This window comes from Limulus polyphemus, unplaced genomic scaffold, assembly GCF_000517525.1.
Source record: "Limulus polyphemus unplaced genomic scaffold, Limulus_polyphemus-2.1.2 Scaffold417, whole genome shotgun sequence".
NCBI lineage: Eukaryota > Metazoa > Arthropoda > Merostomata > Xiphosura > Limulidae > Limulus > Limulus polyphemus.
Genome location: NW_013666027.1, coordinates 589,187 through 595,592, shown reverse-complemented (window position 1 = coordinate 595,592; position 6,406 = coordinate 589,187).

Sequence of the window (6,406 nt, the reverse complement as noted above, 5' to 3'; positions counted from 1 at the left end):
AGAATTGACATGCCTACGTTTTTATTTAGAATAATTTAGGCCTAAGATTACGTGTTAAAACTTACTTTCATCATTGTCTTTTTCGTATAATGCTTCTTTAAAGAATGGTTTCATTGAACTGTACTCCTCTTCATTGGAATTATCTATAAGAGGACGTCTTTCACTAAAGTTTCTCAAGTTACCAAATATACGAGAAATATACAGTAAAATTAAATAAAATTTCATTTTTAAAAATTTACCCTGTTCTCTGTTTCCGAAATCAGGGTAAATTTTGTATCGAATGGCAAGCTAATTTTCTTTTGTATCTAAGGCGTCTCGATTTATTGTTGCTGTACTAACAATTGTTGGCTGAGGTATATTACACCAGGACACGGTTTTCCTTATATTGCGTAGGCGAATAAATAACAAAATGAAAAACAAAATATAAAGAAGTGGTGAAAACTCACCAAATTAAAATAACTTTATTAATAAAACAAGAAAACGACGTTTCGGGCAACAGCTCTTCTTCGAGTTATCAGTGACAGTGAAACTGTTAATATAAGGGTTAGGTTTAAAGAACATGTAATACGTGGCTTGAGAACATGTTCCTGAAGCTAGGAAATAATAATAATAAAATTTAAAAAAATTGCATAAATACAGTTAATCGTAGTAAATAAACTAAATAAAAAATTGGAAATGTAGAACAAAAATACAGGCAACATGGTAAGAACATGTATGAACACGTACATCGGGTAACATTGTTCAAAAGGATTCAACAATAAAAGGTATGTGAAATTAATAGGAGTGAAGAACGATGGTGAAAAGAAAAGAATATAAAAATAACAAAGGTGGTTGACTAAAGTGAACGGGCTAGAGAGGAAAAAGAGTGCGAACCTTGAGCGAAAAGGTTGGAGACACTAAATTTCAGAAAGTATAGAAAAATTGTAGAGCGGGGAAATGGAAAGGATTAAGTTAAAGGAAAGAGAACTTTTCATTCATTCCAAAGGGATTAACAGCTCCTAATCTAGAAATCAAAAGTTTTTTCAGACGTTCTCTTTGCGTTACATTGGACGGAGCAAATCTGAGTCCAAACATTTAGAAGTCGGACATGCAATGTGAAGGGTTATTAAAGTGTCTACCTGTAGGTTTTGTAGCGTCATTATATGTTATTGTTACGTCTCTGATCGTTTGTTAATTTCCCGTCTATTTTTTTCGGATGAAACTTTAGCGATACAAGTCCTTTCTTAAATAAAACTAGTTTATTCTTTCTCAATACAACTTTGCAATACACTTAATTTCCACAGTCACTTGACTTAAACACACGCTATAATTCACAACGATTCACGCACTTTACTTACGGTCACTACCGCGCTTGACTCAATTGTCCGTCTCTGTCTGTCTGCAATTATCTATGCCGTCACTTCTTGCCGGTCTTATATATACAAAAATAGAGGGCGCGTAGGGAAGACTAGAGTTGCCAGGAACAGACATGATCCTTCAAGAATCTCGTGACGTGATAAGATAGATGTAAGATATATGTTCACATGAACGATACTCTAAGTGGCGACCAGTTTGACAAACGTGTAGCATGTTGAACCTTTTACAGCATACACAGTATAGCAGGTTTGTTGAAATACAAGTGAATGATTGTTGTGTTTGAAATTTTCCATTGGGGCCAGATATCAATGTTGTGGTAACATATTGGCAGGTGACGCATTTCTTTCTGTGACAACAGGCTGTACCCGGGATCACAATAGGGTTAGATTTCTGGATGAGACTGTGGACTAAAATGTTTTTTTTTATATTTTTATCGTGTCTATAACTAGCATGTGGGGGGTTCTTTAAAAATTTTCGAAGTTATGTGGTCGTCAATGAGGATGTTGAAGTTTTATTTGATGAGTTGGGCAACTTTAAAGACTTGGGTTTAGGTGTTAGGGTGTATTGTCGGGTTACAGAATGGTGCGTTTGGCGGCGTTTTCTATTAAAGACTTGGGGAAGAAACGACTGATAAAGAAAGCTTCCATATCTTCGGATTTCGACTCGTAATCAATTTGTTCACTGCAGAATCTGCGCAGTCTTAGGAACTGGGAACATGAAAGAGTCTGAAACGTGTGACGGGGATGGGAAGGGTCGTAGCGGAGGTAAGAATGTGAATCAGTGGGTTTGTAGTGTACCGAAGTCAATAAATGACAATGTTCAATGGAGACGAGAATGTCTAAAAAAGGTAAGCTCTTTGAGGAAACTGTCCAGGTGAAGGAAAGCGCTGGATGAAAGGAGGAAACGAAGTTTAAAAAATGATTTAAATCGCACGAGGGTGTGTTAGTAGCACCAACAATGTCATCAATAAGACAGCACCCTTGTGCGACTTAAATCATTGTCATTGATAACCTGATGAAGGGCTATTGCCCGAAACGTCGTTTTCTTGTTTTATTAATAAAGTTATTTTAATTTGGCGAGTTTTTCACCACCACTATATATGCTATTTTGCATTTTCTTATATTGTGTATCAAGGTTGTCGAGAGAATGAGGCTGAGAATTTTGCGAATTCTCGTCATTCATTCTATCCTTAACTACAACCATCACATAAATCATTAGACGGTTAAATATAGAGATACACACACAAATATAACTTATCAAGTTTAATAGTGCACTTGTATCGTTAAGTGGAAAATAAGTGGGATAACTACAGCCGTATGGGCGATAATACAAGCTTTTTTACGCCTATATTATTGTTAACAACCATCTCTATATTTTACATCTGGCTGTGTATGAACAAATCTATTTCATATTACTTCGAGCTGTTCCTTATTCCTTATCATTATATTCTGATGTTTATGTTTCAAAATATATTTACTACTGGATGGAGTACCCGTCCTCTGGACGGAAGTTATGTAAATTCATGATTAATGAAAGGTTATCTTAGGACACGAGTTTCCTTATATGTAATTGTAAAAAACGCTCACAAAAACTGCAAAACACAAAATGTGAAACCGAAACTTGCATGTATCTACGCATCTACCCAACAAACCTTCGTACCAAGTTTGGTGAATGTCCATCACCAGGGAGCGAAGTAGTGGTTAAAAAAACGCCCATAAAAACATAAAATACAAAACTGAATATTTGAATGTAAAGAAGCATTATACGTAGAATACAATGATGAAAGTAAGTTTTAACATGCAGTCTTAGGCCTAAATTATTCTACTTCTAAATAAAAACATGGGCATGTCAATTCTGTAATAAATAATTTTTTCTTAAGATTTGCATTTAACTATGTGCCCAGTTCTTGCTGAAGTACACGTCTAACTTGTAATTCTCAGGTACAATGTACGCAGATTGTTTGACAATTTTTTTGTGAGGTATAATTTATAGCATGGTTATTCTAAGGCTAGAAAAATTATTGTGGTCGTGATGAGCTAAAAGTTTAAACAAGTTTACATGAGGCTTATACCAAGTTTCCGTAGATTTAGCTAAACCTATTTGAAAATCATTCTTAGAGCTAAGTATCTATGAACATTTGAAATGGCTTGTCCTCCTCTATGTTGCGGAAAACTGGAAATTTGACCTATTTTACGAGAGACAAAAATCAATTTTTCTAAGAATTAGACTCTGAAAGTAGACAATGAAAGTAATATATTGGATTATTTTTTCAATTCTATTTATACAGTTTAGGGTTACAAAATAATGCTGCATTGTTTATACCTGAAGTGTTGTATACATGTAACCAATATATATATAATTACTCTCTATCACTATATATTAAATATTTATCTTCCATTCCACACGCAAATAATATATTCATGGCGTATTTACCACAAACTGTCATGGCCGTCATATGTTCACCTGATTAAAATTCCGTGACACTTCAAAACAAATACGTCAACCAATTTAATTTTCGAACTTATCTTTTCGATACTAGAAAATAAGTTTACTAGTTACTATATGTTCGACACTATAGCAGTAGAGCAAACAAAAATAAGCCTCATTTATATTGATTTTCCGGAAAGCTGAATGTAATATTTTGTGAGATATATTTCGTTGATTATTTTACAACAACATAAGTAATTATTATTTTATTTCAAGTTACAGTCAGTAAATATTGCTCAATATTACGGTTTTATCAGGATCTACATTACACATACTGAGGCACTAGAAAAAAAAATCTATTTTGAATAGATCAGGACACGGTTCGGCGTCCATTTTGACCGCGTTTATTTTGAAGAGCTTGTGGCTTTTGACAAGCTATGGTGAAAGTGCTTAAATACCCATCTGTATGCCTTCAAATCACTTCGTTATATCACGTTATTCGAAACATTTTATAACTTTAAGTTAACTTTAATAGTTAACTAATTATGATAACAGCATTGAAGCCAATAATTACCAGTTACACTATTTTATAGCTCAGTAATTATAGGCCTATTAGTCTTACATCAGTTGTGGGAAAAGTTTTGGAAAGTCTGATAAAAGACGCTTTGTAAAGTCATTTAACAAAGTTTAGAATCTTATTGGATAGTCCACATGGTTTCATTAAGGGAAAATCTTACCTTACAAGATTTTTGACATTCTTTGAAAAGGTTACTGCTTATCCAGATGAGTGTAAGGGTGTAGACTTGGTATATCTGGATTTTCATAAAGAATTTGGCAGTATTAAGGTTAGTACACTGTTAAGGTTATTTCTATCCAAATTATATTTATAACTCATATTATGATGACCTACATGTATTATATTGCATTTATTGTAATTAAAAACCGCCTGCCTTTTATATACCCAACTCATTAAGTGATCTAAATCCTTTTGTAAATCAGTAGCATCCTCTTCACAACTAACAACACCAAATATCTTAATATCATCAGCATATTTAAGTAAGTTATTGACCCTTCCTCCATCTATGGCATTGGTATAAACCAAAAAGAGCTAAGGTCCTAATACTGAGCCCTGAGGTATCCCACGTGTGACATTAATCCAGTACGACTGAACCCCATTTGTAACAACACTGTTTTTTTTTTCACCCAGCCACTCTTCTACCCAGTCAGCTAACTTATCTCCCACACTTGAAGAGATAATTTTATGTACAAGCCTTTTATGCGATACCTTGTCAAATACTTTCTGAAAATCCAGATACACCAAATCTATATCCTTACCCTCATCTACATAAGCAGTAACCTTTTCCTATGTTTGTATTTTATCCTCTTCTGGTATCTATATAAATATAAAAATACTGTCTGTTGTATGTACATGTCACTACTTCGCAGGGTGTGGGTGGATCATCATCACAATTAGTATGGAGGTTCATTAGGTCCATGATGTGGGGGGGAGTGAATACAAATTTTCAGTTTTCCTATAGATGGATATTCACCATGGATCTACTTTGGTATGGAGGTTTAATGGGTCTGTGGGAAGAAACATGCAAATTTTCAGTTTTGTATTTTGAGGTTTTTATGGGCGTTTGTATGTTTTTTACCATTACCTCACCTCCTGTGGATATATCTTCACCAAATTTGGTATGGAGGTTTATTGGATTTATGGGGAGATACATACAAATTTTCAGTTTTGCGTTTTGCGGTTTTTTGAGCGTTTTCTTACAATTACATATAAAGGAAGCAGCTTTTCGTGTCCTAAGATAACCTTTCGTTAATCATGAATTTACATAACTTCCGTCCAGGAGACAGGTACTCCAGCTAGTATTGAATATATAGTGATATAGAATAATTATTCATTAGTTATACGTGTACGACACTTCAGATATCAACTATGCAGCATCATTGTGCAACTCTAAACTATACAAATAGAATTGAAAAATGATCCAATAATCCAATATTACTTTCACCGTTTTTATCAAGAGGTTAATTCTTAGAAAAATTGATTTTTGTGTTGCGTAAAACGGGCCAAATTTTCAGTTTTCTGCTACATAGAGAAAGATAAGCCACTTCAAATGCCCATGGATACTTAGCTCTACGAATGGTTTTCAAATAAGTTTAGATGAATCTTAGAAAATTTGGTATGAGGTTCGTGAAAACTTACTTAAAATTTTAGTTTTCCGCTATATAGAGAACAATGAGTAATATAACTTTTCATAGATAATTAGAGGGCGTAATATACACCGAGAAAGGGTGGGGAGGAATTATCGATTGTTTGTTTTGAATTTCTTGCAAAGTTACACGAGGGCTATCTGCGCTCTGCCCACCACAGGTATCGAGACCCCGAGACCCGGAATCAAGCGTTTTAAGTCCGCAAACATACCGCTGTGCCACTGACGGGTGGGGGGGGCTCATCTATGACAGTTCTGTCCAAAACGATTCAAACGCATTGCGCGCCAGAAGAGACGAAGTAACGTTCACACGTTGGTAACGATGATCATCTGAGAGTTTGTGAGGCACCCAAACACCTTATTTAAGTGTTTTCCCCATATTCCTTAGATGTTTATGCATT